Source organism: Topomyia yanbarensis, chromosome 2 (assembly GCF_030247195.1).
Source record: "Topomyia yanbarensis strain Yona2022 chromosome 2, ASM3024719v1, whole genome shotgun sequence".
NCBI classification, from domain to species: Eukaryota; Metazoa; Arthropoda; class Insecta; order Diptera; family Culicidae; genus Topomyia; species Topomyia yanbarensis.
Genome location: NC_080671.1, coordinates 80,971,878 through 80,984,005, shown reverse-complemented (window position 1 = coordinate 80,984,005; position 12,128 = coordinate 80,971,878).

The following is a 12,128-nucleotide window of genomic DNA, read 5'->3' as shown; positions in this document are numbered from 1 at the left end:
GCATAAATATGAGTATCAATCAGATTTCGAAGGAGGTTGGTAGATCGCGGTGTGTGGTCAGGAATTTTCTGGAGGATCCAGAAAATTACGGTACCCGAAAATCATCAAAAGCAAACTAACAAGCCGAGATAAAAGGAAAATAGTCAACACGGCATCCAATTCAACAAAATCGCTTAGTCAAATTAAGGCTGAGCTGGATTTAAACGTATCTCGGGAGACTATTCGACAGGTGTTGGTAAAAAATCCAAATATTTGCCGCTCGAAAATGATGCGTGCACCTTGTCTGAAACAAGAGCATAAAATGGCAAGGCTTGAATTTGCAAGAGCTAACATGAGTCGCGACTGGAACTTGGTAAGTTTCTAAATTGGGAAAACATAGTTGCAATATAATAGATATATGTCTGTCATCGAAAGTAATAATACACTTTTTGCGACAGGTTATCTTTAGTGACGAAAAAAAATTAACCTTGATGGTCCTGACGGATTTAATTCGTATTGGCGTGATCTACGAAAGGAAGAGGTACATTTTTCTACGCGTAATTTTGGAGGAGGAAGTTGCATGGTATGGGGCGCATTTTGCAGTCGCGGAAAACTGAACTTGGCGTTTACTTCCAACAAAATGAACAGCAAAGATTATATAAATGTCCTTCAAACATGTTTGCTTCCATTTAAACGGCGGTATTCACGCCTAAAGTTCACTTTGCAACAAGATAATGCGTCAATTCACAAAAGTACCGAAACCAGGAAATGGTTGAAGGACAAAAAAATCGATGTACTTCCATGGCCAGCTCGTTCTCCTGCCTGCATCCCAATAGAAAATCTGTGGGGAATCCTCGTCCGTCGAATCTATGCTAACAACAAACGTTACGCTACCGTGAATGAGCTTCAAAGTGCGATTAAAGAAGCATGGAATTCCGTTGAAGCAGATGTGATTAAAAACCTGATAAATAGTATGCCAAATAGAGTTTACGCAGTCATTAATAAGAATGCAAACCCAATCAAGTACTGAGGAGTCGCAAAATTGTTGGTTGATTTGAAAATGGAGGATTTTGAGAAAAAAGTTGGTGACTGTCTTAAATGATTTTGACATGTCGAAAGTTAAAAATCGATATAATTCTTATATTTATTAAATGAATTCGGATTTTATCGTTGAAATGTTGTGTAATGTGTTGAAATAAATTGATTTGATTAGAATTAGAACGAAAAATCTCTAACATTTTTGGAAATTAAAAAATATCGTGATTTCTTATATCTCCTTGACGTAGTGTATCGTAGAGAAAAAATCGCGAAATTTGTCTGAATACTGTCGCAATAAATAGTGATCCGGCCCATTAAACAGACATGATTAGCTTTTAGGCAATACCGTGAAGACACGATTTTATAAGCACTCGATTTTATCAGCCACCGATTTTAGCTACGCCCGATTTTATCAGCTTTTTGACCCGATTTTATCAGCTTCATATGAAAATTGATAGTTGATAGTTTGATGGGCTCTAGCAGACAAACCTAGTTGAATTCAAGTAAATCTTTTCTTGGGCATGTATTTTGAGGCATGTATGTAAAGAAAAATATTTTAAGAGCTTCGTTTCATTGAAAAGACAGAAAAATATATGTCCCGATTTTATCAATGTCTCTGTTTTATCAGCCTAAAATTCGCCTAGGGGCTGATAAAAACGGGTCTTCACTGTACTCCCATGGTCGGTTGTGTGGAGTTCAAATTGCTTTTGCTTAGAAAACATAGGATACTCTCGGTAGCCGGCTACCCAGAGTTTAAAAAGAACCAAAAACTAAACAAGATCTTTTCTTTTTCGAATGATCGTGTACTCGAAAACCAACCAAACTACTAGCTAAGAACGATGCTTTACAGGTCGCATCGCTTACTTGGAGCGAATCCTAGACCTTATACCTTTCCAAACCACCAACTCCGCAATACCTATGGAAGAGTCTGATGAGTCGTCTACCTTGCGTTAAGTAGGTAGAGCATCAACACTTTCCGTCTACCTCATCCTTTATCCATCCTCGTGAACGATGGAGATGGGGGCGGCCGGCAATGATGGTTATCATGCTGTTGATGTTTTAATATGGGTCGGATTGGTATGAATTCCTACTTACCACTTCCTAAGCAACTCTTATTCGATAATCAGCAGTCAAACATGATGAAGGCAGTGTGCAATCCGCTAAAATCGTCACAACGCAATGCAACGCAATATAATATAGAGAACAATTTATTGTGGTATCAAAGCACAGTAAACACAAAAAACCGATTTCATCCACCTATCAGTGAGATGAGACATTTCTTACACATATCACTGTTGTATTATTCATTAGCTTGCCGATCACACGCTAAATTTACAAGCAACTAGATGTGAGATGTGCACGAATAACGCTTCGAATTAACTGAATACATTAAAGAAAAATAATAAAGCAAAACAAAATTTAAAATGAAAATGTTATTCATAAAATGGATAGAATGATTAACATAAATCAAATTAATAAAATAAATAAATCAAATTAGCTCAAATTAGACGATATGAAAACGTAATGAAATTAAGAGAGTAAATTAAATTGTTTCAGGATAACAAGCTATCATTCAATAACATAAAGGACTGGGTAAACCGAATTGATAAAATTAAGAAACTGAATAAAATATGTGAACTGGGAAAACTAACCATTTAATAAAATGATTGAAATAAATAATATGAATAAAACCATAAAAAATTGGAATAATAAAATAAATACCTAATATGAATAATATGGATTAAATTAACTCTTTCATACCTAATTATTTTGTCGCATATATAGGGTTCCAAAACCATTTTTCTTAAAAGTGTTAGAGTAAAGAAACGCGGAAAACCTGTTTTGATCAAGATAGATGCTTCTCTAGCAGTGTTAGAAGCTGCTGAATTTTTACATACCAATCATTAATACACATCTCCTGCAAAGTTTTCAATAGTTTGGGCAGAAAAGGTAGCCGAAAGCAGTCCAAATTAAAAAGATTTATCAGTTTTCAAAAATATTTGAAGAAAACGAAGATATATCAAAATATAATTTTTCACCGATAACTGAATGTCTCTGGCAGCACTGCTCTAGTGAAATCCAATCAAAGCAATTGTAATAACTTGAGTTCTACGGATCTTTCTTGTAACTATTAGCGCTCAAATAAACGGTGATTGTCACAATTATTAGTTTTACTTTTTTGTGAAGAAATCTTGTCCAAGCCCAAAGTTATACTGCCCATGAATGCATATTTGTCCCGTTTTCTATCTTTATGGGACTGATTTGCGAGCATGGGCAGTAAAGCTATTTGAAAATGCTGTTCATAAATAACAAGATAAAGAGAGAGTTAATAAAATCAATAAAATGAATGGAATGAATAATATAAACAAAATAAAGAATTTTTATCACAATAAAAATGTTTAAAGTCTTTTTATCATTTTGTTTGTTTTCAAGCAGTTAAATGATTAAAATGAAAAAATCAGCGATATTAAAAAGTAATAGAATTAATAGAAGAAATTATATTGCATCTAATTAATGTTCTAGATGAAATGAATAAAGTGAATGACTGAACAAAATTAGTCAGATTATTAAAATGAATAAAAGTGTGAACCGGAAAAATATCAGAAAAAATATTAGAAAAAAGTGAATAAAATAAATTAAATGAATAATTCGTATAAGAAACATAAGATAATAAACTGATCGGAATGCATACAAAGAATTAAATGAATACAATAGATAAAATTAGGTCACATAAACAAAATAAATAAAAACAATGCTAAATGAAAAAAATCTTTAAAATGAAATGATCATATATTTATTATTAGTTAAATATTTAAAATGCAAAAAATAAACCAAACGAATATAATACATTAAAGGAATGAGCTAGAAAAAATGAGAATATATAATATTTTAAGAAAGTTGTTGAAATGAAGTAAATGAATAAAACGAATTTCACGAATTCCAAAACCATTGCTTCAGAATATTCTGAAATGTTTGTGAAAATCCCATTGCAAAAAACACGTTTTCATTCTTCTTTTCTTGACGGAATTTTTAGGATTATCTGATGTTTCTACTTTATTGATGGTCCTTAATTAGTCATTAGAAAATCTAGAAATCAGGAATTTGTTTTGGAATTAAAAGATATCTTTTACAGACATTTGAAGAATGATTTTGTATAGAATGGAATTTTCAGGTCCAATTGTAACGCGTAATTAGAAATAGTAAACTGAGAAAAGGCCACCTGTAAATAGTATTCATTCGCATTGAAATATCTAGAAAAGAGTGTCAAGTGTCCAGGCTATGTTGGCAATTATGTTATTGTCGATGGCATAAAACTCGTACATGCAGTCGATTACAATGAAGTCTTTTTCCACCCATCCTTATTACTTGCGAATTGTTTCGTTCGGAACTCTCGTTCTGGAGATATGGGTTAATGAGTCCTATACAAAGCAATACCATTGCAAAGAAATGGTTCAAACTACCAGAATAAGTACTTAAATTCATCGAAAAGCCAGTTAGTATTGAAAGTGCCCCTGGACTGCTTTGAGACACGAACATTCTTTAAATTACATGTCGTATTTTTTCGCAAATAAATATGCTTTTAGTCACATTAATCATGAAAAATGTATATTGGGGTTTTCAGTACAACTCAGTGTGAGTTGTGAGGAATGGTAAATGATGGTTAGAGCTGTGACATTATTTTTGTTTATAGTGCGAAATTTTGTTTCCTTAAATCTTTATTTCCAATAATGCAACTGATAAATTTTCACTACAATTTTGTTATTCAAAAATACAGTTGCTCTTGATGATGCTACGAGTATAATATGAATATGAATTATATTAGAAATCTATTTTCTCACTACTAGGAGGATTACTTAATGTATTCATATACCATCCAACGTTTATCTTACGAGTGAACGCATTGTTCAATCCAACGGGTAAATACATCAACTCTGGACAATGACGGTGGATGTAGCGTAGTTGGTAAATCGATTGCCTTGTACGCAGCGCACCTGGGTTCGAGTCCCGACCCCGCACATAGGGTTAGAAATTTTTCGAAGAGATTTTTCTAACGCAAAGAGGCGAATGACCTTAAGGTTAAAACCTCTATAATCGAAATAAAAAAAACTCTGGACAAATTTGCACTTTGAAGTGAATTTACACATTATTTTGTCTTTGAAATTAACTTGCTTATTAATTTTTGAGAAATAGGTAATTGATTATTAAGTAAATTCACAAAATGTTTTCGGAATCAAAATCCTTGAATCACGCAGATGTGTTTGCATACCCGGGTATTCAAAATCGGTTTAGTTTTGACCCTAAAAAACCAGTAAAGCAATACTTTGTATGGAACGGTCTAATTTTTAGTTAGTGGAAATTGGTAAGCGAAGAATGAAAATACAAAATGTTTAATATCTCCGCCGCTCGTGAACGGATTTTGCCAATCTATAGCTTGTTAGAAAGGTATTTTCATAAGCTTTTTGTTTCTGTTTATTTCACGTGATATAGTTGCATTGTTCGAATGTTATTCGCTTCAAACCAGCCCTGTTTTGACAAAATTACCCATATCTCAGAAAGTAAACAACATATCGAAAAACAAAAATAATAGTGTCAAATGGGAGCGTTAGGCCTTTCATTTGGAACTTATTTCATTAAGATCGGTTCAGCCATTGCTGAGATAATTACATGACATTTTGTACATACATACATACACACATACACACACACTTACAGACATTGTCTCAATTTGTCGAGCTGAGTCGATTGGTATATGAAACTCGGCCCTCCGGGCCTCGGAAAAAGTTTTCAAAGTTTGAGCGAATCCTATACATTTATTTTGTAAGAAATGTAAAAACTGGTGAAAATCTGTTTTTAAAGAGAGCTAAACAGTTAAACAGAAGAAGTAAATTGAATATTTTCATACCATTTCCATTCAGCCCAATTTTTGTTTGAGAAAACATCTTCAGATTTGCAACGTAATAACCGTGTTTGAGGTTATGATCTTCAGCGATGCGTGATTCTATGACTAGATGCTTGAACTCTTTCTTTAATGATGTTTGGATCTGGTAGGACAGACATTCAGCTGTCATTACATTTAAAAGCAACCACGGGTGTGACCAAAACTACAAACTGTTTTGTTCAAGCGCTGAATTGCTGACGGAAGTCTTTCGAACATGTATGTCCTATTCGAGTACATATATTCGCATCGTCGCCTGTGACGGTACTCCTCGAATGGCGACTCGCTCGGTATGGTAGTGTCATTTATCCATTATTGCCACTTTATGAGCTGTCGCATAAACGGAAAACACAGGAATGGGATATCCCCGACCCCTCCAATCTCCATAAGCTGCACCACATGCTGCAGAAAAACATCATCATCGCGTGCTTGGTGCATACCGTAATAAGTGTAGCAGCACAAGGGATGTGGCGGTTATAAACATGTGATATTTATGCATGGAATGAGGAGTGAAATGTTATCATTTTATCACCAAGCATGAGCCCGCTGAAGCAAGGCTAGGCCATTGGTGGGTGAAGGGGCAAAGCTGCGCTCTTTAAATGGCATTTAATAAAGAGTGATGGGATAAAATATGGCTCGTAAAACAGGTGTAATCATGAAATGTTTTATGATTTTTTGGTTTGTATCTGGGGAAATCAATATACCGTACGGAACTTTAATAACCTGATATAGATAATATCAAGTTATTAAAGTTCAAGACAATCTAGAATAGATAAGGTACGAGTAATTTAACGATAAACTGTTATGTTATGGAGGTATTAAAGAACCATCATTAATATGTTTGACATCATTTGACATTTACTGGAAATCTAAGCGAAATATTTTTTTGATTAGTTTTCCAATATAAACAGGCTCATATTACATAAATTTTGGCTTATTTTCTGGAGCTGGGTTCCATTGCACATATAAAATATCAATAACTGACGATTGCCGTCTGCGTGTAGCTTGAGTTTCAATTAGAAACTTTTCCTGGGATATCATTCGCCATTGGCAAACCCCCTTGTGCATTTAAAATGTCGAAAACAACTGATTTTCAGTTGGATATTAATTTCCAGTTAACATTGTTCCTGGTTTCTAAGAAACTGAAAGAAAATTTAAATTTCACGCCTTGGATAGGCCCCTTGATTTCCAGTTGCCATAACCAAATGCATATTAAGAAATTTTTTTGCACGGTTTCTCGAAATGACATTTTTTGTGCGGTTTTTCACGGGATAACCGTGTTAATAAACCGGAAAATCTACCAAAATAGACTTACATCAAATTATTAATAGGAGCGGATCCAGAAAAAAAAACTTCCGAAATTTCGGTTTTGAAATGTTCGTTGTACAATACGTAATATGTAATACCCTCATTTAATTAAAATGAGTTTCGGTGGTTGAATCTGGTTTGGAATCATTTTGGATTTAGAACGAATTTAAAAAAGAAACTATTTTAAAATTTCTCAAGAAGTTAAAAACTTTCGGGGGGTTCGGACCCCCAGGATCATTCCCCTCGCCACTGCTTATTAAAACCGTACAAAAACAGAATTCGGTTCACTTAAAAAATCATAACAAATGACCGATTAGGGATGACCATTTAATTTATTTGGGAAAGTAGCTTCAATTTGATAGTTTTGTAACTTTGTGTAACATTGCGTAAGTAAATTTCATATACATATTTATTGTACTATGTGACAGAAAAATTATCAGAAATCACCCATTGTCCGTAAATTCGAAAGATGTGTAAGTTAGAGAAGATTCTGAGAATTTTCCTGTCCTACTCTGCTGCTATCTCGAGGAAGTTGTTACAGGAGGAGTCGGGATTGAAGAAGTTGGCTGCTATCTAATTGGTTGAGAATGCGCGATCGTTTTTTTTTTTTTCAATTTCAGAAGAGTGATTGAATCATTTTATTTTTTGCTAAGGTGTAAAGAGTTTGTGTTATTTTACGTAAATATCGCTGTGTGTGCTGTGTTTCATCCAGATGAGAAGAAACTTTCTGAAACTGCTGCAAAACATACGGTGAAATATCGATAGATGACCGTTTCGAAAGCAATCATTCGACAATCTGTTAGTTTGAGTCTCCATTCATACCCAGTTATTCGACATATTTATTGGCACTTGAATCTGCCATAACATTGAAATATGCTTTCAAAAGAGCTTTATTGACGTGGAGAACTTAATTGCTTTCCTCCCGCTCCCGCGTTCCCAACCCATTAGCTATCGCCAGCCGTGATCGAAAACGAACAACTTCTCCTCCCGGGGCGCTTAATTGAGCCCGAAAACTAATTTCCGAAGCATTTATTCTGGTCACATTAGTTTGATCAATGTGTGTTTAGTGGCTGCAGCGATAATCATCACTGCAGCAACCCAATAGCCACCATGGCCCTCGGTGCGGTGGTCTACTGGTCAGCTTGAGAGGATAAAGTTTGTCTTTCACTTTCACCGACCGGATGGAGAAGGGAGCTTTCTAGCATGTAGCCGATAAGATGAGTTTTGACGGTAGTCGCTAATTTATTGAACGGATTTGACGCAGCTTTTCGATTGGCGAGTTATTTTTCTACTTGGAGATAAAATCAAATTGCTTGAATCGGTACGATAATTGCCGGTTTGATTGACAGGCGTGTAGGTTCGATCTATTTAAAAACATATAGTTTAACATTGCTCGGGAAAAGCCAGCGGTCCTATCAAAATATTCATTGCATAATACCAATTAGATAAGACTTTTTGGTGGTATCCAACGGGGAAAACCGAACAAAATGATGAGTTAAGCGAAAGCAATCATGTGAAAAAATCTCTTCAGAGGCAGGATTCGAACCTGCAACCCTTGGGACTCCGGCTCCCTGGGATATGATGGCATACCAGAAAAACACATGATTATAGCATTGGCGACAGCCTCAATTCCTTAATTTTGTCAAAATTGTCCCAATGCTTCAATACGTTATTGAGACCATTTTGAGCCAGTTTCCGCAAAGTTGTTTTAAAACAACTTTGCGCATTTAAGGGTTAAATAAGATATTGGCACTCAGGTCACAAAAAAAAAGAATTTTTTTTTAACCAAGTACAGGGTGGCTGATATGAATAATTACCAGCTTCAGTCCGGCCTATCTGTCAAACTGCTCATGTGAGCTACGTCAAGTTTATAGCTTATTATATTGTTGACAATCCTTCGAAACCATTGACGCCTCAGATGAATCGAAAAAAGAGTTTTTCGTAATAGATTGAGCGCATATTTTGCTGCGCTTGGTCGAACGTCCATTTTAGGACATCGTGTTTTCTAATAAGTGAAAATCTAGATTACGCTCCAAGCACCACTATTAGTCCAAGTTTGTATATTGATTGTGTGTGTAAAACCTATCCTATCTCCCACTGTCTGGCAGCGGTTTACAGAAAAAAATATGTTTGCATGCATATATATGCATGCATGCAAATAATTTGATTCCAGGATTTAGGTAGGTGCTAGCTCAATTGATTTTCCGATTACAGGGCAAACCGTGTTCCGAGGTAATCGTTCCATCAAACAGCCCCGTATCAAAACCTACGAAAATTCGTTGCATTTTTTCTTGGTTTTGGTATTCTTTCCTATATAAAAATCCAGCTAACAAATTTTCTATTGCGATTAGAGCTATGTTCACCTGTTAAAACATGTTAAGATATGTTTAAGGAACAACCTTTGATGATATGTGGGCATGTAGGGCCTATTGAATCAAAGTGTGAGTGATCTTCCTATGGAAACATATCAAAAACACGATTTTTGATTGGAGACACCTCTAAATCATGTCCAAATTTAGCCATTTTATCGATGGGTCTGAGTCTCTAGAGTAGATTGCCGTTCGAGTCACATGTGGGACCGTATCTATCGTTATTTGTGTGATTTGCCTACCACCAAATTCCGAGCTCGCTTTATGTGAGCAGCATGCCGCCTGTGTGGATAAGCTGCTCAATCACATTGATGATCGCACTAGGGTTGTTGTTCTCGGTGATCATAATTTACTGTTGCTACGCTGGAGCTTTGATGACGAAATCCGATGCGTTATCCCTAATAATGCATCCTCTGAGCACGAGCTGTTGTTAGTCGAAACTATGATCGCTTCTGGTTTACAACAAGTAAACTACATGACGAATGACAATGGAAGATTACTTGATTTAGCCTTTGTAAGTAGTGCCAGTGATTTTGAAATCCTAGAACCACCCGTACCGCTAATGAAATTGGATCGTCATCATCATCCGCTTGTTTTGACCATTGAGACTCTTTACGGTTCACCAGTGATTGACGATGTAGATGTGTGGTATGATTTTAATCAATGCGATTACGACGAGCTAAATGCGAGAATCTCAAACATCAATTGGATTGAAATATTATCACTGGGTACTCTCGACGAGGCTGTGGACAGGTTTTATCGTGAATTGGACTTAATTTTTCAACAACACGTGCCTCTGAGAAGGCGAAAGCGTCGTTGCACAAATAAACGCCCCTGGTGGAACGATGAGCTGCGCAATCTGCGAAATCGGTTAAGGAAGATGATAAATCGTTTGTGCGAGATTTTGAGCGACAATTTCAATCATTGAATGCATCTTGCTTTCGATCATACGTTTGACGACTTGAGAGTAACATGAAGGACGAGCCGAAGCAATTTTGGGCTTATTTGCGGAACAAAACATCCACCCGTGGTTTTCCTGAAAACGTGAACTACCGTGACAGGACCTCAACGACACCTGCGGGGTCAGCAAATCTATTCTCGTCTTTCTTTCAAAGTGTGCTAAGTAATAACCCACCACCTTTGTCTGAATCGTACCTGAGTAGTCTGCCGACGTTCTCCTTGAATTTTCCTGTAACATCTTTCACCGAACGCGAAGTGTACACCAATCTACGTGATGTTGACGGTTCAAAGGGACCAGGATAGGACGGAATACAACCATGTTTCGTCAAGGAATGCTCTTCATCGTTAGCTGTACCGATATCCATGCTTTTCAATCGCTCTCTCGGTGGAAGTATTTTTCCCACCAAGTGGAAGGAGGCTTTAATAACACCAATGCATAAGGCAGGTAACGTCCATGACGTCATAAATTACAGGGGAATTTCAATCCTGAGCTGTCTCCCAAAAGTTTTTGAAAGTATGCTGTTAGATATTCTCTACCCTGCAGTAAAACACATTATCACTACAGGTCAGCATGGGTTTGTTAGAAAGCGCTTAACAACGACGAACTTAATGAGCTATGTGTCAACGCTGATTGATAAATTAGAGAAACGACAACAAATTGATGCAGTGTATGTAGATTTCTCCAAAGCCTTCGATCGCCTTCCTCATCAACTAGCTGTTGAAAAGTTGAGGCGAATCGGATTTCCGGACTGGCTGACCAATTGGATCTTTTCGTACCTTACAAACCGCAGTGCATCTGTGCGACTTGGAACTGTACATTCAGACCCTTTCAACATCACATCGGGTGTACCTCAAGGGAGTCGCCTTGGACCTCTTCTCTTCGTGCTCTTTGTGAATGACATTTGCAGCGAATTGACATCGTGTAAGGTGATGTACGCAGATGATCTGAAAATTTATCGCATCATAACAACTCTGGTAGATTGTTGTGCACTTCAGATGGACATAGATAGGATCTTGAGTTGGTGTGATAGAAACGGAATGACTATAAACATTCAGAAATGCAACACAATCACTTTCACACGAATACTCTAGCCAATTACGTTTGAGTATGCAGTGAACGCTGCCCCACTAAAACGAGTTTCATCAATCAAGGACCTTGGTGTTACACTTGACCGTAAGCTACGTTTCATCGAACACTTCAATGCAGTAACTGCTAAAGCCTATGCAGTACTAGGACTCATCAAACGAAACACCCAAGATTTCAACGACGTCTACTGCCTGAAGGCACTGTACATCAGTCTGATACGCAGCATTCTAGAGTATGGAGTTATCGTTTGGGCCCCGCATCACACCGTACACATTAATCGCATAGAACGGGTGCAAAAGAGCTTCATCCGGTATGCCCTTCGACGGCTTTCCTGGCGAAATCGATTTGAACTACCACCGTATGAGCATCGTTGTGCTCTTATCAACCTGCCTACGCTACGAAACAGGAGTTTTTCTGCAGCGACTTTTTGTGTTCGATCTTCTCGCTGACA